This window comes from Trachypithecus francoisi, unplaced genomic scaffold (genome assembly GCF_009764315.1).
Source record: "Trachypithecus francoisi isolate TF-2019V2 unplaced genomic scaffold, Tfra_2.0 Lachesis_group0, whole genome shotgun sequence".
Lineage (NCBI taxonomy): Eukaryota > Metazoa > Chordata > Mammalia > Primates > Cercopithecidae > Trachypithecus > Trachypithecus francoisi.
Window position 1 is genome coordinate 164,179,442 of NW_022681453.1, and position 24,849 is coordinate 164,204,290.

The 24,849-nt window shown below is 43.7% G+C and overlaps 1 protein-coding gene across 3 annotated transcripts in view; it reads right to left on the reverse strand.

Moving 5' to 3' along the window:
* Nucleotides 1-855: 855 nt before the first annotated feature.
* METTL6 (methyltransferase like 6) overlaps nucleotides 856-24,849 on the reverse strand; it is a 43,283-nt gene continuing 19,289 nt past the window's right edge. The window contains exon 7 of one of the 3 annotated variants that reach the window (XM_033212729.1): nucleotides 856-1,669. The gene's annotated coding sequence lies outside the window, so the exon portion shown is untranslated. Of the gene's footprint in view, nucleotides 1,670-4,090; nucleotides 6,994-13,376; nucleotides 13,865-24,849 lie in introns of those variants that run through there. The other 2 variants (XM_033212731.1, XM_033212730.1) reach the window with 2 other exon arrangements.

Sequence of the window (24,849 nt, forward strand, 5' to 3'; positions counted from 1 at the left end):
GGCTGGAGTGCAGTAGCATGATCTCGGCTCACTGCAGCTTCCGCCTCCAGGGTTCAAGTGATTCTCCTGCCTCAACCTCCTGAGTATCTGGGATTACAGGCATGTGCCACCACACCCAGCTAATTTTTGTATTTGTAGTAGAGATGGGGTTTCACCATGTTGGTCAGTCTGATCCCGAACTCCTGACCAATCTGCCTGCCTTGGCCTCCCAAAGTGCTGGGATTACAGGCGCAAGCCACCATGCCTGGCCTACGTAGTCTATTTTTTAAAATAATCAAATAGAACTTCTAGGGCAAAATGCAATAACAAACATACATACATGTGTACATACATATATAAATGCTTACATGCTAACTTCAGCAGATAGGTTTAACGACAAAAAATACAAAACTGAAGAGGGAAGTAGAGAATTGGGAAACAGGACAGAAGAACGTAATTCTGCTGCAGGACAGTGAGCCCCAAAATTGGGGCTTAGCTCTGAAGGGTTCTCAGCTTCACCCAGGAAAGAATTTAAGGACAAGCCTGTGGTGTTAAACAGCAATCTTTTTTTTTTTTTTTTTTTTTGAGACAGAGTCTTGCTCTGTCACCCAGGCTGGAGTGCAGTGGCCGGATCTCAGCTCACTGCAAGCTCCGCCTCCCGGGTTTCCGCCATTCTCCTGCCTCAGCCTCCCAAGTAGCTGGGACTACAGGCGCCCGCCACCTCGCCCGCTAGTTTTTTGTATTTTTTAGTAGAGACGGGGTTTCACCGTGTTAGCCAGGATAGTCTCGATCTCCTGACCTCGTGATTCGCCCGTCTCGGCCTCCCAAAGTGCTGGGATTACAGGCTTGAGCCACCGCGCCCGACCAAACGGCAATCTTATATGAATAGCACCTCTCCTTGCAGAGCAGGGGTAACTTGTAGGCAATGAGCCCAGAGTTTGCAATGTGTGGGCTGTTGACAACTCTATCTACTTGTACCCACTTTCAATTACTTGCAAATTAAGGGGCAAGCTAATGTAAATTGAGAGCCAATTATTTAGAAGGATCTAGGAAGTTACTGCTCCTTTCCAAGGCAATGACCCAGAAAATTCGTTGTCATGGAAAGAGGCAGTAACTTCCGGGTCGTTGCCATGGCATTTGTAAACTGTCATGGCGTTGGTGGGCGTGTCCAATGCTAATGAGCAATGAGGGCGGCTAGGGATTGCTTTTGTCGCCACCTGCTGGTTTCCGCCAGTTTCTTCATTTCATCCTGTGTGGACGGTCTTCTTTGGTCAGCAGAGTTGTGACTAGAAGACAAGTCCTGCTGGTCTCCTACCTCCTTTCCAAGAGACAAAAAGATGGGATGTGCAGAGGAATAGAAAAAAGACTCAGAAAACATATTTTAAACATCTAATGAACATTTTGTCAGACACCTAGAAGGAGGAGTGAGAGAATGGGCAGTGACAACATTGAAGATGGAGTGGCTGGAAAGAGGACCTTTACAGCACCACCCATGAGCCCATGAGCACGGGGCTGCTGTAAAGAGATAGGGTGGTCCGCCATGTTCCTGCGGCCCAGTGGGTTCCTTTTTGGAATCAGAGAATCAAAATAAAAGGGCCGAATTCCACCTCCAGTCTCATTCTTGGCTTCACTGTTTCCCCTCCAGATGTCTTTTTATGTCTTTTTCATCTATTTCCAGTAGGTCCTTATTCTGTGGGAAAAAATAAAAAATCCGGTGTTTATTTTGGATTTCACAGACACAGACAAAAACACATAACTCAGTGCTCAAGAAAGAGTTTTGTGTTTCCTGGCACTGTGGATGTTAGAGGCACCTGGGACAGGGAGCAGATCCCTCTGGAGTCTGAGTGGCAGGTCTGCTGCCTGCAATTGTGTGGTTTGTGCACTGTACGAAGGTGCCTGCTAAGAGAACAGGGTCCTGAATTCCAGCCGTGGCTCCGCTTGATGAGCTGTGTGCTCTAGCTAGGGCCTAACAGAAGGCTGCCTGCTACCAAAGGTGTTTCACCAAGCTATGAGGCCTGCATTTGCCCAGAGCAGGCCCCTTTTCTGTTTTGCACAAAAGCACTCATTGATTAATGGTGTTCCACCCAACTGTTCACTGGAGAAGTGTCTGAGACAAATCCATTCTCAGGTACTTTGCAAAGGTCAACCAATGGTGTGTGTGGGTGGTACAGCATGGTTGTAGGGTGGCCAATTGTGGGAACCCCACACTAAGGGGCTTCCTGCCATGTGTGGCTGCCATGCTAAAGTCAAGACAGTGTCAGCAAACCCAGATGGTTGGTCATCTTACTCTTGGAGCTCCCTCAAGTTTGGGCAGGTTTTGACTGTCACTACAGAAACAACTGAATTCTTGGTGTTGCCCTTTCCCTTCCCCTATTGCTCCCTTGCCTTGTGCTGACACTTACGTTTGTAGGGCACAGACCATGTTGCAGCAGGAGGAATTCTCCCTGACCTTCTGGTTGTTGTACAGAAAAGTACTAATATTTTATGTCCAGGTGTGGCTGCTCATGCTTATAATCACAGCACTTTGAGAGGCTGAGGCAGGTAGCTCACTTGAAGCCAAGAGTTCTTTTTTTTTTTTTGAGACAGTGTCATTCTGTCGCCCAGTGGAGTACAGTGACACAATCTTGACTCACTGTAACTTCGGCTCACTGCAACCTCCACCTCCTGGTTCAAGCGATTCTCCTGCCTCAGCCTCCCAAGTAGCTGGGACTACAGGGATGCGCCACCATGCCTGGCTAATTTTTTTTATTTTTAGTAGAGACAGGGTTTTGACATGTTGGTCTGGAACTCCTGACCTCAGGTGATCCACCTGCCTCAGCCTCCCAAAGTGCTGGGATTACAGGTGGAAGCCACCGCGCCCGGCAAAGCCAGGAGTTTTTTTTTTTTTTTTTTTTAACTCAGAAGTATGTGAAGAGAGAAGCCAGAAGTTCAAGACCAGTCTGGGCAACATAATGAGACCCCATCTTACAAAAAACAGTAAAAATTAGCTGACGTGTGCCTGTAGCCCTAGCTACTCAGGAGACTGAGGTGGGACAATTTCTTGAGTCCAGGAGTCAAGGCTTCAGTGCGAAATGATTGCACCACTGAAATCCAGCCTGAGTGCCAGAGCAAGACCCTGTCTCTCTAACAACAACAAAAACCTAAATGAAAATATTTGAGGCCAGGCGTGGTGGCTCACGCATGTAATCCCAACACTTTGGGAGGCTGAGGGGGAGTGGATCACCTGAGATCAGGAGTTCAGGACCTTGTCAAAATGGTGAGATCCCCATCTCTACTAAAAATACAAAAATTAGCTGGGCATGGTGATGCGTGCCTATAGTCCCAGCTACTCAGGAGGCGGAGGCAGGAGAATCGCTTGAACCCGGGGTAGGGGGCGGAGGTTGCAATAAGCCAGGATCACACCACCGCATTCCAGCCTGGGGGACAGAGTGAGACTCCGTCTTGGGGAAAAAAAAAAAGAAAAGAAAAGAAATAAAAAGAAAATATTTTATGGTACTAAATTTCTTGCCAGTGTATTTTTCTGTACATATTTTTATATAGTTCAGAACAGATTGTATAATTTTATATCTAGCTTTTTTAACTTAACATTATAATGTGAACATTCTATTAAAATGTTGAAAGCATTTTTTTTCCAAGACACAATGTTCATTGACTACATTCTGTTCCATCATATGGCTATATCTTAGCTTGACCATTCCTGTACCAGTCATCAAAACTGGGGTCAACAAACTTCCTTAAAGGTCCACATAGCCAGGCGCGGTGGCTCACACCTGTAATCCCAGCACTTTGGGAGGCCAAGGCAGGAGGATCACTTGAGTCCAGGAGTTTGAGACTGACCTGGGCAACATAGCAAGACCCCGTTTCTCAAAAAAAAAAAAAAAAAAAAGAAGAGTACAGATAGTAAATATTTTAGGCTTTATTGGCCATATAGTCTCTGCCCTTGTAGTATGAAAGGAGCCATAAGCTATAAACAATACATATACGGGTGTGCTGTATTTAACACAACTTTACCAAAATAAAAGGAGGACTGCATGATTCTGTGGGTCGTGTAACCGAGTCCAAAGTGTGTACCACTCACTGCATGACATCTAATAAGTCAAGAGACAAGGGGTTGAGGCAAGGAAAATGACTTTTATTCAGAGAGGCAGCAAACCAAGAAAATGGAAGAGTAGTGTCCTAAAGAACCATTTTAAGTCAATACAAATTTCAGGCTCCTTTTATGTGAGGGGAAGAGGGAAGGAATTGAGGTCAAGAAGTGGCCAATGATCACAGACATCTGGGTAGCAGCAAGGGTCCAAGAAGGTGGTGAAACCTTGTCCTTGGTCGGGTCACAATGCTCTTATAAATCTTTAACATAACATTATTACTTGCATACATCCTCCTTATCTCCTGAGGGGTTAGTTTTGGGGGAGGTACTATTACCGTCCTTACTTTAAACTATAAACTAAATTCCTCCTATAGTTAGCTTGGCCTATGTGCAGAGATAAGCAAAAGCAGTTAACCTAAAAGATACAGGTTATCACTGCAGGGGGGTTAGGAGCAAAATGGAGTTAGTCATGCTAGGCCTCCTTGTCACTGTTATAGCCATAGCTTGCTGATCTCTGGTTTAGACTATTTCTAATGTTTGGTACTATAAATAATGCAGCTAATGAACATCTTGAACATGTCAGATTATCTCTTAGGAAACAATCCTACAAATTGAGTTACTACAACAAAAAAAAACTATGGCTATTTTTAAGGTCCTTGATCCATAATATGGGATACAAATTGAAGTAGCTCTCTGAACAACCACCTAACCTTAACTCAGCATCATTCTTGGACCCTGCCTATGTCCCTGGGAATCCCTGGAACTAACATTTCTTTGGCTCTGTTTTTTTTTTTTTAAAGAGTTGGGGTCTCACTCTGCTGCCCAGGCAGGAGAATAGTGGCACAATCATGGCTCACTGCAACCTTGAACTCCTGATCTCAAATTATACTCCCTCTCACCCTCCCAAAGGGCTGAGATTATAGGCATGAGCATCTGTGCCCGGCCACTTTTCATTAGTGCTAAGCACACATCACCAAGTTCAGTTTTCCTGAGTTGCCTCCATTTCTCCAGATCATTCAGCCCCTTTACAATGGACAATTATGCTAATCTATTTCTGCTTCAATAATCTATCAATATCTATGTGCTACCTTTTCCTTCCCAGCCCAATTGTTTAAAGATGACAGGCTAGGCTAGGCACCATGGCTCATGCCTGTAATCCCAGCACTTTGGGAGGCAGAGGCAGGAGGATCTTGAGCCCAGGAGTTTGAGACCAGCCTGGGCAATATAAGGAGACTCTGTCTTTACAAAAATAAAATTAGCCACACATGGTGGCACACACCTGCAGTCCCAGCTACTTGGAGGCTAAGGTAGGAGGATTCCTTGGGCCTGAGAGGCAGAGGTTGCAATGCGTCATGATCAGGCCACTGCACTCCAGCCTGGCAACAGAGGGACACCTGTCTTCAAACGGAAAAAAAAAAAGACAGACTAAGCACGTGTACCTATTTAGGCTCCTTCTGGAAACCCCACGAAAATGACAGCAAAAGGATTTTTTATCACATAAACCCCATACAATTGATTAAATTTGAGGGAACATTACAAATAAGGAAATTCTATCATTTGCAACAACATGGAAGAACCTGGAAGATACTATGCTAAGTGAAATAAGCCAGATTCAGAAAGACAAATATCACATGATTTCACTTATATGTGGAATTTTAAAAAGTTGAGCTCATAGAAGCAGAAAGTAGAATAGTGGTTACCAGAGGCTGTGGGAGGAGGGGAGTAGGGGACATGTTGACCAAAGGGCACACATTTCAGTTAGCCAGGAGGAGTAAGTTTTTGAGATCTATTGTACATGGTGACCATAGTCAATAATAATGTATATTTTGAAGGACACCTGGAATTTTACCCCCAAATATGGCTCCCTGGTATAATGAGTATTTTGAACTAAACGTCCTTAGCGATCAACAGATGCTAGAAGAAACCTTTTCTCTACGTACATAAAGACCTGAGGGATCCAACAAGGAAAACAATTACTAAGTTTTTATGCCATTTCTCCTATTAATCTGCATTTTGTGAGTGATTTTTTTAGTGATTCTTCAGAGAACAAAGGGGACATATTTTCCTGGCTCCTACAGTTTCAAAATTGTAAAAATAATAACAATAATAATTTTTTAAATTAAACATTTATTTTTACTTTTATTTTTTTTCATCAGAGACAGGGTCTTGCTATGTTGCCCAGGCTGGTGTCTGGAACCCCTGAATTCCTGGGCTCAAGTAATCTTCCTGCCTTGGCCTCTCAAAGTGTTGGAATTACAGGTGTGAGCCACCATGCTTGGCCAAGAATAGATTTTAAATGTTCTCAATACAAAGAAAAAGAAGTACGTGAGGAGAGGATATGTTAATTATCTTCATATAATCATTCCACAATGTATACATCTATTAATATCAAAACATCATATTTATCCCATAAATATATATAATTATTATTTGTCAATTAAAAATACAATTTTTCATTTAAAAAATTGAAGGGCTGGAAAACAGGATAAATAACAACTGACTTAGCAGGCTTGTGAAGCTGAGTCTTAAGCCAGCAGGGGTGAAAGTTAAGAAGGAACTCAACCTGCATTGAGACTCCCATAGAGTTTTGTGACCAGGCTTTGGTAGTACCAGCTACATCTAGTGTAAATGGGGGTGCATATATGACTGAATACAGGAGATTAGTTGGAAGTCAGTAAGAAGTAGTTAGAACCCTAAATCTCTCCTGCAAGTCCACACAGCCAGACTGTACATCCCCCACCCCAGAATAAGATTGTAAGTTGAAAACAAAAGGTCTCTGGATAAAGGGATACCAGGCAAAATTGGGGTTGATGTACTATACTGAAAATAATACCATACTGGAAGATTATTTTCTGTGGTTCATATAATACAAAAGCCCAGCCAAATAACCTACGAAGAAGCCCACGTTCCAGATTATTGTTTAAGACCTGAAAAAGAAACAAAACAGAGATAAAAGAAAACAAAGTAAAAATAAATAAATAAAATGAAGCCCATATTGACAACTCCACCTCATGTGCTCAGAGCTTCCAAGCAGCCTTTTAGCTCCACATTAAAAAAAAAGTATGAACGGAAAACCAAGGGTCACCACACATCTGAGAAAAGCCCCTAATAAAGATAGAGATCAAAACAGGAAAGAAAAAAATAGAGGAAATGAGACTACGCAGAGAGAAATTAAATATTAATGGACAAGAAGTTGGGCGCAGTTGCTCACACCTGTAATTTCAGCACTTTGGGGGGGCCAAGGCAGGAGGATCGCTGTAGGCCAGGAGTTCAGGACCAGCCTGGGCAACATAGCGAGACCACCTGTCTATAAGAAAAAAAAAATTAGTGGGTGTGATGGCACACACCTGTAGTCTCAGCTACTCGGGAGACTGAGGTAGGAGGACCACTTGAACCCAGGAGTTCCAGGCTGAGATGAGCTATGATCATGCCACTGCACTCCAGCCCAGGCAAAGACACTTCAACTCTAGAAGAATGAATATGATTTTGTTGAATAGGGTTGAGTTTTTGAAGGCCACAGACCACTATGATATAAAAGATTCTCTTGTCAATCCCAAAAGAACCAATTTTTGCCCCCTTGGGGGACAACTGCTGCCCCTCTTAGAGACCCCTTCTCTACTGAAGTGCATGCTTTAGAGCAACAAGACATTGCATCTATGAAATAATAGGTTACTATTTTTAAAATGAACACTGAAGTGAGAAAGAGAAGTAGCTCAGAGAAGTCTGAAAAATGTGTGGTATGCAAAATTTATCAAGCCCAGAGAGACAGAATCTTCAGAGAATGAATCTTCAGTCACACCCACCCCTCCCCAAAGAGCCATGCCTAGGAACAATTGTTTAAAGGCATTTTGTTCTTTCTTTCCTTCCATGTAGTTTCCAGACTGGCTGATAAATTACCTAAAATACTATCACAAGTTGCACAATATGACCCTCACCCATTATCTTCATGTTCCTGGAATTTGTGATACAAGGAACAATATATGCCAATTAGTAGTTTATGTTCAATTTAGGAACTGCCCCTTCTTTTTTCCTTTAAAAACCCACTTGTTGGCCAGGCGTGGTGGCTCACACCTGTAATCTCAGTGCTTTAGGAGGCTGAGGTGGGCAGATCATCTGAGGTCAGGAGTTCGAGACAAGCCTGACCAACATGGGGAAACCCTGTCTCTATTAAAATATAAAACATAGCTGGGCGTGGTGGTGCACGCCTGTAATTCCAGCTACTAGGGAGGCTGAGGCAGGAGAATTGCTTGAACTTGGGAGGCAGAAGTTGCAATGAACCAAGATTGCACTACTGCATTCCAGCCTGGGTGACAGAACAAGATTCCATCTAAAACCAAACCAAAACAAAACAACCCCACTTGTTGATTGCTTGAAGCCAAGAGTTCAAGAGCAGCCTGGTCAACATAACAAGACCCTGTCTCCAAATAAAACAAAAACAAAAACAAAATCCACTTGTAAGTGCTGCTAATCACAGCATATAGTCAGGACAACTTAACTTGAATCTGTGTCTCCAGGGCTGTAGTCCTCAAATTTGGCCCAAATAAACTCTCTGCTTATATTAATTTTGCCTCAGTTTATTCCTATAGGTGAACCAATAAAAAAGAGCTCTTAGAATTGTAGTGTTACCAGAAAGGGGTCCCAATCCAGACCCCAAGAGAGGGTTCTTGGACCTTGCACGAGAAAGAATTTGGGGCAAGTCCGTAAAGTGAAAGCAAGTTTATTAGAGAAGAAAAGAAACGAAAGAATGGCTCCTCCATAGGCAGAGCCGAGGCATGGGCTGCTCTATGAGTATAGTTATGGTTATTTCTTGCTTATATGCTACATATGGGGTGGATTATTCATGAGTTTTCTGGGAAAAGGGTGGCCAATTTCCAGAACTGAGGGTTCCTCCCCTAAAGACTATGTAGGTTAACTTCCAGGCATTGCCATGGCATTTATAAGTTGTCATGGCGCTGGTGGGGTGTCTTTTAGTATGCTAATACATGATAACTAGTATATAATTGTTACCAGCAGCAAATCCATATGGGGCTGCAGCAACTAGATACTTGCTTCCTCGGAGGACAGAATTCAGCCAAGGGGCAGAAGTAGGTTTAAGGCAGAGGGAGAGACTGAGACAACTTTTAGAGCATGAATGAGAGTTTATTAAAAAGTTTTAGAGCAGGAATGAGAGGAAGCAAAGTGCACTTTGAAGAGGGCTAAGCAGGTGACTTGAGAGATCCAAGTGCCCTGTTCAGCCCTTGACTTGAGGTTTTATAAATGGGCATGGTTCCAGGGTTTCCACTTCTCTTCCCTTAATTCTCCCATTAGGGTGTGCTGTCTGTATGTGCAGCGTGTTTACTGAAGTTGTACGCATGCTCAGTGGAGGCAGTTTTCCCTTACCAGTCAAGTGTTCCCAGAGGAAGGTCATATACCCTTAAACTCTGCTGTTTTGCCTCTTAGTGAACATGCCTTAGCCCACTTGTCCAGCTCCAAAGATCTTACCAGGAAGCTGCTGATTACCAGTTTTAGGTGTTTCCTTTTCCTTTTTTCTTTGAGATGGAGTCTCACTCTTGTTACCCAGGCTGGAGTGCAATGGTGCAATCTCAGTTCACTGAAACCTCTGCCTCCCAGGTTCAAGCGATTCTCCAGCCTTGCCTCCTGAGTAGCTGGGATTACAGGCATGCACCACTACACCTGGCTAATTTTGTATTTTCAGTAGAGATGGGGGGGGGGCAGGTCTCACCATGTTGCCCAGGCTGGTCTTGAACTCCTGACCTCAGGTGATCCACCTGCCTCAGTCTCCCAAAGTGCTAGGATTACAGGCATGAGCCATGGTGCCCAGCTAGTTTCAGGTGTTTTCTATCTATTGGGAGATTGTCTTTCCCTAGCACTGGCTGCAACCAATTATTATTTTAGAGAGAGAGTTTAACAACTGCCTGACCATCATCGATGGTCACCTGACATTCCTGGAGAGGGGGCCCTCCCCTGCCCTGCTCATGTCTGCCTAACTGCTGACTCTAACATAATGAACAGTGAGGATGACCAGAGATCACTTTCATTACCATCTTGGATTTGGCAGGTTTTGGCCAGCTTCTTTACTGCATCCTGTTTTCTCAGTAAGGTCTTTGTGACTTGTATCTTGTGCCAACCTCCTATCTTATCCTGTGACTAAGAATGTCTAACTTCCTAGGAATGCAGCCCAGTAGGTCTCAGCTTTATTTTACCCAGCGCCTATTCAAGATGGAGTCACTTTGGTTCAAATGCCTCTGACAGTAGGGGCCAAGAGAAAAACTTCCCCTTTGTCCTCTGAAGGTTTACTGAAAAATCAACTCACAAAATGCAGATTAGTAGGAAAAAGGTATAAAAACTCATTAATGTGTACACAGGGGAGAATCAGAGTGATCACTCAATATCCCAGTGGGGCCCAGATACTTACATAGCCTTATTTGAGAAAGAAGTGAGTAGAAGGGGAATATAGGTAATTATGTTGAGGTACAATAAATGATTACTAGGCAGAATGAATGGATCGGGAACAGAGATTAGCTTGTAAATGGTTCTCTTTGAAAAAAAGATTTTATTTTATTTTATTTTATTTTGAGACAGGATCTTGCTCTGTCCCAAAGGCTGGAGTGCAATGGTGTGGTCACAGCTCACTGCGGCCTTGACCTACTGGGCTCATGTGATCCTCCTGTAACCACCCAATGGGTTCACCTTGCCTGCTGCCTAGACAGTATGACTCCTAAACCATAATTTCTAATCTTGTGGCTAGTTTCTCAGTCCTACAAAGGCAGTCTAGTCCCCAGGCAAGAAGGGGGTTTGTTTTGGGAAAGGGCTGTTGTCATCTTTGTTTTAAACTATAAACTAAGTTTTAAATTATAAACTACTTTTCTCCCAAAGTTAGTTCAGCCTAAGCCCAGGAATGAACAAAGACAGCTTGGAGGTTAGAAGGAAGATAGAGTTGGTTAGGTCAGATCTCCTTCACTGTCTCAGTTATAATTTTGCAATGGCAGTTTCACTCCTGCCTCAGCCTCCTAAGTAGCTGTGACTATAGGCACATGCCACCATGCTCAGCTAATTGTTTTTTTTTAGAGAGATGGGGTCTCACTGTGTTGCCCAGGCTTGTCTCAAACTCTTGGGCTCAAACAATCCTCCCTGCTCAGCCTCCCAACGGGTTGGGATTACATGCATGAGGCACCACACCTGGCCTTTTTTTTTTTTCTAAGTTTTTTGTTATAGGTTGTGCTACATTTCCCAGGCTGGTCTTGAACTCCTGCCCTCAAGCAATTGTCCAACTTTGGCTCCCCAAAGTGCTCTTTGGAAATTGAGCCTGAGAGAAGAATATTATCTTGTGAATAAGTCTGTTCAGGTGTGGTTAATTTCTTGCTCTTCTTTTCTGCAATAGATGAGAAAGCAAGAAGTGGAAGGAAAAACGATTGTTTTCCTTGGTGGGTCCTTTAGGTCTTTATGTAGATAGAGAAAAAGTCTCTTCTAGCATCTATTGATCTTTTAGGATCTTTAATTCAAAATACTCATTATACCAGGGAGCCATATATTGGGGTGAGGTTGCCTTGCCTGTACTCCAGAATTTATTTTTTAATTAATTAATTAATTTTTTTTTTTTTGAGACAGAGTTTCGCTCTTATTGCCGAGGCTGGAGTGCAATGGCACAATCTCAGCTCACCACAACCTCCACCTCCTGGGTTCAAGCGATTCTCCTGACTCAGCCTCCTGAGTAGCTGGGATTACAGGCATGCGCCACCACGCCCAGCTAATTTTGTATTTTTAGTAGAGACGGGGTTTCTCCATGTTGGTCAGGCTGGTCTCAAACTCCTGACCTCAGTGGTCCACGTGCCTCAGCCTCCCAAAGTGCTGGGATTACAGGTATAAACCACCACACCCGGCCTTTTTTTTTTTTTAAGAGAAAGAATTTTACTCTGTCACCCAGGCTAGACAGCAGTGGAATTATCATAGCTCACTGCATCCTTGAACTCTTGGGCTCAAGGGATCCTCCCGACTCAGCCTCTTGAGTAGCTGGGACTACAGGTATACATCACTATGCCTGGCTAATTTTATTTTACTTTTTTTTTTGGTAGCTATGGGGTCTCACTATGTTGCCAAGGCTGCTCTTGATCTCTTGGCCTCAAGTGATCTTCCCGCCTTGACCTCCCAAAGCGCTCGGATTACAGATGTGAGCCACTGTGCCTGGCCTCCTTCAGAATTTAAAAATACGAAAGCAGAAGTTAGGAACTCAATGAAAAGACTGTAAGTTGGACTGAGTGCTGTGGCTCCTGCCTGTAATCCCAGCACTTTGGGAGGCAGAGGCAGGCAGATTACTTGAGGTCAGGAGTTTGAGACCAGTCTGGCCAACATGGTGAAATCCTGTCTCTACTAAAAACACAAAAATTAGGTAGGTATGGTGGCGTGCACCTGTAATCCTAGCTACTCGGAAGGCTGAGGCAGGAAAATCGCTTGAACCCAGGAGGTGGAGGTTGCAGTGAGCAGAGATCACACCACTGCACTACAGCCTGGGTGACAGAGTGAGAATCCATCTCAAGGAAAAAAAAAAAAAAAAGATTGTAAGTTAAATCTCCTAGAAAGCAAAACACCTGAGAGATAGTGAAAAAAGAAGAGTGCAGATTGTAAATTTATAGCATCAGTTCAGTAGGTTCAACATTTTAATAACGAGGCTGGGGGGCACAGTGGGTCACGCCTGTAATCCCAGCACTTCAGGAGGCTGAGATGGGTGGATCACTTGAGGCCAGGTGTTTAAGACTAGCCTGGCCAATATGATGAAACCCCATCTCTACTAAAAATACAAAAATTAGCTGGGCGTGCTGGTACGCACCTGTAGTCCCAGCTACTTGGGAGGCTGAGGCAGGAGAATCACTTGAACCTGGGAAGCCGAACTTGCAGTGAGCCAAGATCGTGCCACTGCACTCCAGCCTGGGTGACAGAGCAAGACTCTGTCTCAAAAAAAATAATAATAATAATGAAACCACCTTTGCAAAAATTGTAACAGAAAATTATGAGACAGGATCATTGCCTTGAGCCCCTTGCAGTACTTGCTATTGGGGTGTGGCTTGTTTACTTGGCCACCTCACGCTCAAACCCCTTGTGAGTGAGCGAGTGCAGGAACTGGAAAAAACGAACGCTGGAACTAGCCAGTTGCTCCTCTCTGGCAGGAGCAGGCTCGGTGTGGGCCCCATAACAGCGTCCAAGCATGTTACAACCATGCTCAGTGGAGGGTCAGGGTGGCAGCCCCTGCCCTCTCAACACCCAGGTTATTGTCCAGCATCCAGGAAGAATCAAGTCACATGAACAGACTGAAAGGTAGTGTATGCAGAGGATTTTATTGGGCAATGGAAGTGGCTCTCAGCGGGATGGCGAGTTGAAAAGGGGATGATGCGGGAAGAAGGTGATTTTTCCCTGAAGCTGAGCAGTCTGAGGCCAGGCCCCTCTCCAAAGCCGCATCATCTGAAGTTAGCCAAATCTACCCATAGTCTCCAACATTCAGTTGCTTCTCTGCTCACTGCTCAGCCACTTGTATCCTTGACAATCAGCTGTTTGTATCCCTGATGCTCAGCTGCTGTGTTACTCTGCCAGCTGAAATCTTCTTATGAGCACAGGATGGAGAAATGCCAGGGCAAAAAGGCAACATGTGGGTGGAAAAATGCGGCTCCTGTTTTCACTTACAGCTGAGGTTCCAGGATTAAGGGTGGGGTTTAGCCAGGAGCCCAGCCCTTCTGTATCAATGGCAGTGGGGTAGATGTGATCTAGCCAATCTCCATCTTGCTTTTAGCCTTCAAGCTGCCAAACTAACTTTAGGAGACATTTAGTCTATAGTTTAAATTATAATAGCCCCTCCCCCAAACTCAACCACCTTTGTAAAGCTAATTAGAGACCACTAGGCTAGAGGGCAGGGAGGAGCCTGAATTCTGCTAAGGTGTAGACATAAACGACTGCCAGCCATAATTCTGGAGGTCACAAGATACGCAACTTCCCCAATTACTCCTTCAGATAACATCACTACTGTTTCAGAACCTAAGATTGACCTTTCGGGATACTGTCTCAGGTTTCTTGCATGTCCGACACCCATGCTTTACCTGGACCTACTGATCAACAGCTCCTGTGGCCCCACCCAGGAGTGATTCAGCATGCAAGAAGATCGTTTCCCACATCCCTGTGATTGCACCCCAACCAAGCACCCATTGTCTAGCCACCCCCACCCTTTCCCCCAAACGACCTTTGAAAAACTCCTAACCTATAAGCCTTCAATGAGACTAATTTGCATGATAACTCCATCTCCCACATGGCATGGCATCAATTGAACTCTCCACTGCAATGCTGAGATTTTTGTGTGTGTGTATGACACAGAGTCTTGCTCTGCTGACCAGACTGGAGTGCAGTGGAGTGATCTTGGCTCACTGCAATCTCCACCTCCTGGGTTCAAGTGATTCTCCTGCCTCAGCCTCCCAAGTATCTGGGATTACAGGCGTGCACCACCACACTGGGCTAATTTTTTTATATTTAGTAGAGACAGGGTTTTACCATGTTAGCCAGGCTGGCCTTGATCTCGTGACCTCAAGTGATCTGCCTGCCTCAGACTCCCAAAGTGCTGGGATTACAGGCATGAGCCACTGCACCTGGTCCAATGCTGAGAATTCATTTTCTTTGTGCAGTGGGTAGGAAGAACCTGTCAGGCAGTTACAGTAAGAGTTCCAGGCCAGGCACCATGGCTCATACCTGTAATCCCAACACTTTGAAAGGCCAAGGTGGGCTGATCACTTGAGCCCAAGAGTTGCAGACCAGCCTGGGCAACATGGTGAAACCACATCTCTATTAAAAAGTACAAAAAGTTAGCCAGGCATGGTCCCATGTAACTGTAGTCCTAGCTACGCAGGAGACTGAGGTGGGAGGATCATCTGAGCCTGGGAAGTTGAGGCTGCAGGGAGCCATGATCATGTCAGAGGTGTTTGAACCACAGTGACTCCATCTTGAATAGGGGCTGGGTAAAATAAGGCTGAGATCTACTGGGCTGCATTCCCAGGAGGTTAGGTATTCTAAGTCAGAGGATGAGATAGGTCAGCACAAGTCACAAAGACCTTGCTGATAAAAGGAAGTGGTAAAGAAGTTGGCCAAAACCCACCAAAACCAAGATGGTGAGGAAAGTGACCTCTGGTGGTCCTACTGCTCATTATACGCTAATATTAGCATGCAAAAAGACATGCCCACCAGTGCCATGACAGTTTACAAATGCCATGGCAATGTCAGGAGGTTACCCTATATGGTCTAAAAGGAGGAGGAACCCTCAGTTCCAGGAATTGCCCACCCTTTCCTCCCCCCTCCCCGCATCCCAAAAGAACTCATGCATAATCCACCCCTTGTTTAGCATATACTCAAGAAATAACCATAAAAATAGCCAACTAGCAGCCCTCGGGGCCACTATGCCTACAGAGTAGCCATTCTTTTATTCCTTTACTTTCCTAGCTTGCTTTCAGGTTACTCAAATTCTTTCTTTACCCAATTCTTTCTTACTCGAAGTCCAAGAACCCTCTCTTGGGGTCTGCACTGGGACCTCTTTCCGGTAACAATCGTGCCACTGCACTCCAGCCTGGGTGACGGGAGTGACACGGTGTCTCAGAAGAAAAAAAAAGAGAGTTCCAGGAGAAACCATCTGTGTGTGTGTGTGTGTGTGTGTGTGTGTGTGTGTGTGTTGGAGGTTGGGGCAGAGGGTGGTCGGGGGGGTAGTCCTGGAAGTGTTAGGTGTTAGGAAATCATTAAATAAATAATTCAAATAAGTAAATTTCCCCAAACTAAAAAATAAACATTTCCAAAATCATAGCAGCCATGGAGAGTCCAGCCCCTGAACAGGTGAAAATATCCCCATCCAAGGTACCTCACCATGACATTCAGGAACCAGGGGACTGGAATGTTGGCTCAGAACACCACCCCAAAATATGACTGTGGAAGATGAAAATGAATGCCACCTCAAAATATACTTTGGCATATTTTGGGATGGCTATTCCAAGAAACTGAAGACACAGGAATAGCTCTGAAAAGATCTCCTTTTGTGAAAGAAATTTACAAAAGAATTTTGTAAAAGGAAATCTACATTAGCAAACAGCTGATGCAAGTGGAGGCTTTCTCTGAGGCCTAGAGATGGATGGAGCTAGGAAAAATCATATCACAGGAAGAAGAGATTGTGGGTCGACACGTCCCAGAAAGAGATTACCACAGGCAGCCATCCTTCTGAAGGGAGCTACCTGAGAGATTGTATCTGCATAAGGCAACCTTTGTGGGCTGTGCATTTCCTCCCCTCTCCCTTCTAGAACTGGTGCTGTGACCTCCTCTTTTCACACCCCACCAAGTGCAGCACCAGGTGTACCCTCTCCACACCTTCTCTGCACCCCTGCCAAGCCGCAGGTCCCCTATTCCTTTCCGTGGCCTCAAGATGGTACGCACACTGGCTCTTCTGGGAGTTTCATATTTTGTGAGGCCTCCATGCATATCTGCACATAATACATTTGTATGTCTTTCCTCTTGTTCATCTGTCTACTGTCAAGTTTATTCCAGAGACTCAAATTATAGAACCTTTAGAGGGTGAACGAAAAGTTCCCCTTTTCCCTACAGAAAAAAGAAAATATCCTAAAAGAACCCATTCTCTTATTTCTGAGAGGTATCATTTAGCTCATGATAGGTAAGAATCTTACAGATTGAAATAGCATTTCTAGTAGAATTGTCACAAGGATTTTAAGAAGTTCAGAAAGAAGTTCTAAGGTTGCTAGACTACTTTTTTTTGGTAATGTAAAATAAAGAGTCATTACAGAAAACATGAATTTCAGAAAAGTATAAAGAAGAAAAAGTAACAGCTATAATTGAACAAACCTGAAATAAATACTGTAACTGTTTTGGATTGCTTCCTTCTTGTGCATGAAGTTTTTTTTCCCCATATAGCATCTCCCTATCTTTTAATAATATTTATCATTAAACATAACTGAAACTATACTTGTGAACAGTTTTGGAGTGCTGGAGTGCAGTGGCTGGATATCAGCTCACTGAAGCCTCAACCTACCCAGGCTCAGGTGATCCTCCCACCTCAGCTTCCCAAGTAGCTGGGACTACAGTCACGCACCACCACACCCAGATCCGTTTTGTATTTTCTTTTCTTTCTGAGATGGAGTCTCACTCTGTCGCCCAGGCTGGAGTGCAGTGGTGCAATCTTGGCTCACTGCAAGCTCCACCTCCCAGGTTCATGCCATTCTCCTGCCTCAGCCTCCTGAGTAGCTGGGACTACAGGCGTCTGCCACAACGCCCGGCTAATTTTTTATATTTTTAGTAGAGACGGGGTTTCACCATGTTGGCCAGGATGGTCTCAATCTTCTGACCTCGTGATCCACCCACCTCAGCCTCCCAAAATGCTGGGATTACAGGCGTGAGCCACAGCACCCGACCCAGTTTTGTATTTTCTATAGAAATGGGGTTTCACCATATTGTCCAGGTTGGTCTCGAATTCCTGGGTTCAGCTGATCCACCAATCTCAGCCTCCCAAAGAGATGGGAATACAGGCATGAGCCGTTGTGTCTGGCCCAGTTTTATAATGTTATGTACAAAGCCTCAAAGGTGAAGGATGCAGTGAGCTATGTTCATGCCAAAAAAAAAGAAAAGAAAAGAAAAGAAAAAAAAGAAAAGAAAAGAAAAGAAAAGAAAGAAAGAAAAAGAAAAGAAAAGAAAAGAAAAGAAAGAAAGAAAGAAAAGAAAAGAAAAGAAAAGAAACGAAACAGGTCACAAAGACCCTGCTAATAAGACTGGTTGCGGTAAAGAAGCCAGCCAAAACCCACCAAAAACCAAGATGACGATGAAAGTGATCTCTGGTCATCCTCACTGCTAAAAATACACTAATTATAATGTATTAGCATGGCAAAACACACGCCCACCAGTGCCATGACGGTTTACAAATGTCTGGAAGTTACCCTATATGGTCTAAAGCGGGGAGAAACCCTTAGTTCTGGAGATTGCCCACCCCTTTTCCAGAACGTTCAGGAATAATCTACCCCTTATTTAGCATATGATCAAGAAATAACTATAAGTATACTCAGTTGGGCAGCCCATGCCACTACCGTGCCTATGGAGTAGCCATTCTTTTGTTTCTTTCTCTAATAAATTTGCTTTCACTTTATAAACTTGCCCCGAATTCTTTCTTGTGCAAGGTCCAAGAAACCTCTCTTGGGGTCTGGATTGGGACCCCTTTCCAGTAACACAATGGGTTCATTTTGCTTGCTGCCCAGATAGAGCCAATCTGTCAAGACAGAGAAACTGCAATGCGGAGAGACTTTCATTCACGGCTGAACGAAAGACTGGAGTTTTATCACTCAAAACAGTCTCTCCGAAAATTCAGAAACTAGGGTTTTTCAAGGATAGTTTCGTGGGCAGCAGGACTAGGGAATGGGGAGTGCCCATTGGTTGGGTCAGAGATGAGATCTTATGGAGTTGAAGCTATCCTCTTGGGCTGAAGTGATTCCTGGGTGGGGACCACAGGAACAGCTGGCAGGTCTGAGTGGCAGTCATCAGAAATGCAAAAACCTGGCCGGGCATGATGGCTTACACCAGTAATCCCAGCACTTTGGGAGGCTGAGGCAGGCAGATCACCTGAGGTCAGGAGTTTGAGATTGGTCTGGCCAACATGGTGAAACCCCATTTCTACTAAAAATACAAAAATTAGCCAGGTGTGGTGGTGCATGCCTGTACCAGCTACTCGGGAGTGTGAGGTGGGAGAATAGCTTGAACCGAGGAGGCGGAGGTTGCAGTGAGCCGAGATGGTGCCATTGCACTCCAGCCTGGGCGACAGAGTGAGATTCCATCTCAAAAAAAAAAAAAAAAAAAAAGCAAAAACCTGAGAAGACTCCTTAAAAGGCCAATCTCAGGTTCTACAATAATGATGTTACTGTCGGAGTAATTGGAGAATTGCAAATCTTGTGGCTAATTTGTTCGTCCTAAAAAGACACTCTGGTCACCAGGCAAGAAGGGGATTTATTTCAGGAAAGAGCTGTTACCATCTTCATTTCATAGTTAAACTATAAACTAAGTTCCTCCCAAAGTTAGTTCAGCCAACACCCAGGAATGAACAAGGGCAGCTTGGAGGTTAGAAGCAAGATATAGTCCGTTAGGTCAGATTTATTTCACTGTTCTAATTTTCTCACTGTTATATTTTGCAAAGGTGGTTTCAGGACTTCAGGAACATGCCACCATGACTGGCTTTTAAAATTTTTTTGTAGGGGTCTCATTATGTATCCTATGCTGGTTTCCCAACTCGTGGTCTCAAGTGATCTTGTCTTCAGCCTCCCAAAGTGCTGGGATTATAGGTATGAGCCACCGTGCCAGGCCTCCTTCAATTTATAATTATTTCTAATTAGGATTGACCATTTTGCCCATTTTGTCAGCAGTTTCTTTCTTTCAGGAGTTGTCTCATTTTGCCAGTCCTAATATTTTTCTTACAGATGTAGACATGTTTGGCAACATGTTCCAAGGAGCTACGTGTCATGTTCTCTTCTCCATGGCCATGCCCCAGACCAGAGAATATAACGCCTCCACTGTGAAAATGTGGAAATACTCTTTCCAAATGACAGTGACAGTATGGCACTCATATTTTCCACAGCGTTTCTTCCTCTTTTTTCTTCTGCTGGTTTTCTGAGTGTTTGTATTTGTCTTCCTAGTTTATCTTACTCTGGCTGAGTGAACATAGGACTGGAGCTGTTTTCCTACCTTCCAGCATAGGCGCATGTTACTGGGAAGGGGTCCCAATTCAGACCCCAAGAGAGGGTTCTTGGATCTAGCATAATAAATAATTCAGAGTCCATCAAGTGAAAGCAAGTTTACTAGGAAAGTAAAAGAATAAAGAATGGTTACTCCACAGACAGAGCAGCCCGAATGGCTGCTGGTTCCCCATTTTTATGGTTATTTCTTGATTATATGCTAAACAAGGGGTGGATTATTCATGCCTCCCCTTTTTAGATCATAAAGGGCAACGTCCTGACATTGCCATGGCATTTGTAAACTGTGATGGGGCTAGTGGGACTGTAGCAGTGAGGATGACCAGAGGACACCCTCGTTGCCATCTTGGTTTTGCTGGGATTTGGTTGGCTTCTTTATTACAACCTGCTTTATAAGCATGGTCTTTATGACCTATATCTTATGCTGACCTCCTATCTCATCCTGTGACTAAGAATGCCTTAACCTGCTGGGAAAGCGGCCGAGCAGGTCTCAGCCTCATTCTACTCAGCCCCTATTCAAAATGGAGTTGCTCTGGTTCAAATGCCTCTGATACCCACACTATCCCCTCACCCCTACCCTGTACTCCAGCCATAGTGACCGCACAGTGCCCTGCACCCAGTTGGTACCCATTGAACACAATTTAATGAAATGCCACATATTTGAGAAGGACAGGAAGGAAAAGTGAAAAACTTCCAATTTATTTTACTTATTTGAGACGGAGTTTTGCTCATCACCTAGGCTGGAGTACAGTGATGCGATCTCGGCTCACTGCAACCTCCGCCTCCCAAGTTCAAGTAATTCACCTGTCTCAGATTACAGACGCGCACCATCATGCCCAGCTAATTTATTATATTTATTTTATTTTTTTAAGTAGAGACAGGGCTTCACCATGTTGGCCAGGCTGGTCTTGAACTCCTGACTTCAGGTAATCCACCTGCCTCGGCCTCCCAGAGTGCTGGGATTACAGGCATAAGCCACCTTGCCCTGCCCTTATTTTTAAATATTTATTTATTTATTTATTTATTTATTTTAAAGACAGGGTTCTGCTATGTTCTCAGGCTGGAGTGCAGTGGCTGGTTTATTGGTGAGATCACAGTACACTATAGTCTTGAACATCTGGCCTCAAGTGATTCTCCTGCCTCAGCCTCCCAAGTAGCTGGGACTACAGGCATGTGCTACTGTGCCCTACTGATTTTCTTTTTAACAGAACATTTGGTTTCAACAGCAGAACTTACTTAAATTTGTGAGAAATGTCTGCTCCCCAGTAGAGAACACGGCCCTGCAAAACACTCTTGGTTTACTCATTTCACAATTTTCCCTTCCTCGGTTGACAACTGTGAAATAGGGAAGAAAATGCTATCAAAGATAGCTATAAATAATATCTGCGTGAGGCAGACAATTATCTGTACTGCAGTCCCTTTTCTCTGCTTTGGCCTTAATTCCAAACAACATTAAAAAGCAAATCCACAAAACCATTTGGGGATAGGAAAGTATAAAGGGGTATTTATTCATAGGAAAAAAAAATTAGGACCCTTGATTGGTGTCCAGCCCATATTTATGCTCCCCAGTGTCCCAGGGGCCTTGCAGACACCTTCGGAGCCCATCACACACATTACCTTAAAATGCTTCCCAGATTTAACTGAAAGCAAACACCTTCAGTAGGCAAAGTAGACTGAACGTTGGGTAAAAGCACCCTTGCTTTCTCATCTCCAGTGAGGCCAAAATTGATCTTATGAGCTCATGAGTTGATCTAGAAAACACATTTGTAATAAATATTTTCTATGCTCTTCAATGACAATTAAAAAATGGACACTATATAACTAAGATGGGATTGATCTTATGAGCTTATAAATTGATCTAGAAAACACATTTGTAATAAATATTTTCCATGCTCTTCAATAACAATAAAAAATGAACAGTATGTAACTAATTAAGACGGGAGTAGAAGGCCAATAAAAACATCTAGTGTCTAGCACCACCTTGTGGTACAACATTCAAATCCTGAGCCCTTGCAAGGACCCCAAGGTTAAACCTTCTTGAAACAGAGTTGGTTCGTGAGCTGCTCTACCATTTCGATGTAACAATATACTTTCTGGAGAAATACGAAATAATAGAAATAATTAGCACTTGATTGGTACTTTATTGTAAACCAAGCGCTCCCATCTGAATGATCTCACTTAATCCTGGCAGTAGCCCTGCCAGGTACTAGGTACTAAGATCTCAGTCTTAGACATGTGAAGTCTGAAGTTCAAAGAAGTTGGTAGTTTGCACTGGGCAAGTCCTGCACTTGAACCCATTTATTCATATTCCCATTATTCATATTCCAAATCCTGTCATAAGATTGTATTAGCACTACTGTATGGAGTGTGTATATATATACACACACACATAATCACTATATGTATTAATATATGTGAAAAGGTCAAAAGAAACATATAGTACTATATAGAATATTTTAATATAATATAGTATTTATACTATTTTTTATAGTACTGTTAGCCAGTACTCATTACGTTTCTGGGGCTGTTTTCCGGCTGTGAAGACAAGGCAATATTGGTTGACTCTTTGTAGTCTATATGATTCCACAGAGCTTGCTACTAAACCAACCATGGTCTTGCTTTCCTGGTCCCTAAGTACCCAAACTGTGGGAGAACCTGATCCTCTGTTGTCTTAATTTAGGGTGCACCGATGGAAATGTGGCCGGGGGAAAGAACACAAGGACCTAGAGGCAGTGAGACTGAAGCCATTTTTCTGTTTGGCCTTTAAAATGCTTATGAACCAATCTACTGACTCATAGTTAAAATACTGATGGACTGCGTCACTTCATTAATTTAATAAGAAGTACATTTTACAATCAATGTATCTTAAAGTTGGCAGCTGCCTGGCTCACTTCCAACCCTCGCCCACCCATGAAAAAATAAATCTTAGTTATATATATATACATATATACGTATATATATACATGGAATTAGATTATGGAATTAGAATTTGGGGTCATAATTACTCCTGTGGGCAGACGCAACTCCAAGTTGCATTTGGAGGAAACTGCCGGCCCCATTCACAAGTATACGCCCTGCCAACCACTGGCAAAGAGGCCTTCATCAACCTGTTTTGCTTTCTCTGAAGTCATTCTCGTCTCTTGGCCAGTCTGCCCAATAGTTACCCTTCTAAGGGACAATAACCTAGACCTCCTGGTTCCTAGATTCACAACAAACCCTCCACTGAGAATACTATTGATGGAACACTGACAGAAGGACCAACAGCCTGTTAGTCTTCTAGGGATTCTAAAACCCACCTAGACCATCTCCTTTCAGTCCTCTTCATCTACTTATTTGACTAGTCCTTTGGGGGTCATATCTATGTTAAGCTATATTATCAGAAACAATGCTTTGATACTTGTTTTTATTACTAGTAATGCTGTTAAGTTTGCTATGTTATAGTGTCCTATTTATGGGAACTAGAGGGAAAGGTTCCTTAGACCTCCAGATTAGGAGTAGCTGCCTCAGGTTATTGTATGGAGTCTGAACTTGATCTTGTTTCCTTCTTTACGCTGACCACTAGGAAGCAAAATCTGTTATTTATTCTTAAGTGTATAAGACCTGTTGTAATGCAGTTTGTGTGGATAAGGTTATTTTCCTGGCCTCAACTTTTTTTTTTCCTTTAGCCCAATTTCCCTACTTAAAATCGTGTAATTTTTGTATTTTTGTAAGTGGTCCTTAAACTCTTTTGGGGAGAATTTTTAAAATAGAAGAAAAACCACTCAAACTACTCTCTGGTGTTAGACTTCAGAATAGAGACTACCTTGCAGGGACAGTGACTAGAATGAGACACAGGGGTGCGGTGGGTTCTGGGGTGCCAGTCATGCTGGACGTGTCATACATCACTATGATGTCAGTGAGCTAAACACTTATGATTTGTGTACTTCCCTGTATGTATGTTAAACTTCTATGTTCAAAAAATGAAGACTGAGGGAAATACTTATGTGTCATATATATGTACTTCCTTTAATCCTCTGAACACTTTTAAGTTAGTAGTTATCCCCATCATAAAAATGAAGAATGCGAGGTTCAAACAGGTTAAGGAATGAGGCCAAAATTCCAAATGACTTCTACTATATAGAATATTTTATATTCTATATAGAATATAAAGCACAGAAGCACAGGCTTATCCTACTATACTACACTGTTCCTTGTTTTTTTTTTTTTTTTTTTTTTTTTTTTTTAGTTGGACACGGGGTCTTGCTCTGCATCCAGGCTGTAGTGCAGTGGCGTGACAATGGCTCACTCCATTGCTGCAGCCTCCAACTCCTGGGCTCATGCACCAGGCATACACCACCACACCCGGCTAATTTTCTTATTTTTGCAGAGATAGGGTCTTGCTACATCACCCAGGCTCTCACTTTTCTACTTTAAGTGGCCTGTCTTTATCCAGCTTAGCCACTAAAATCCAAGAAACATTGATCAGACCTAGTAGAGACACAAGTGAAAGAACTTCCGTGAGGGGCAGTGGGCAGCGTCTGGGGCTGTAGCTGGCTGTGGGATTCATTTGGTGGAGGGGGCTTTGGGAGAGAGCACTGGACTGAAAGTGGGGAGCCTGAGGCTGCTTCTGGACAGGGCTGGACTCTCACTGTGAGAAGGCCCATGAGGACCCCTATAGGTCTACCTTCTTTACAAGTTCCATCAGCCCCTCCCAAGAAGTTGAGGACAGATGGCAAAATCACAACACCTAGCAAGCACAGATTGAGCCCTGCGGCCTGCCCCTCTTCTCTTCAGGAGCCAGGTGGATTTATTCTGATTGTACGGAACCACTATGACCATCATCCAACCCCTTCACACTGGGACCCCTCCTCCAGATGTGGTTGCAGTTGAAGGGCCCAGGCCCGCTGCATGTGCAGCCCAGTCATGTACTCAAGACAGTGTTCTCACAAACAGCTTTCTGCAGAAAGGCGCACAGAAAGGCTTACAGGCTTAACTCTTGGGAGCAGAACAAAATCACCTGGATTTTACTTCATAAAGGAAAAGTCATTAAAAGGCAAT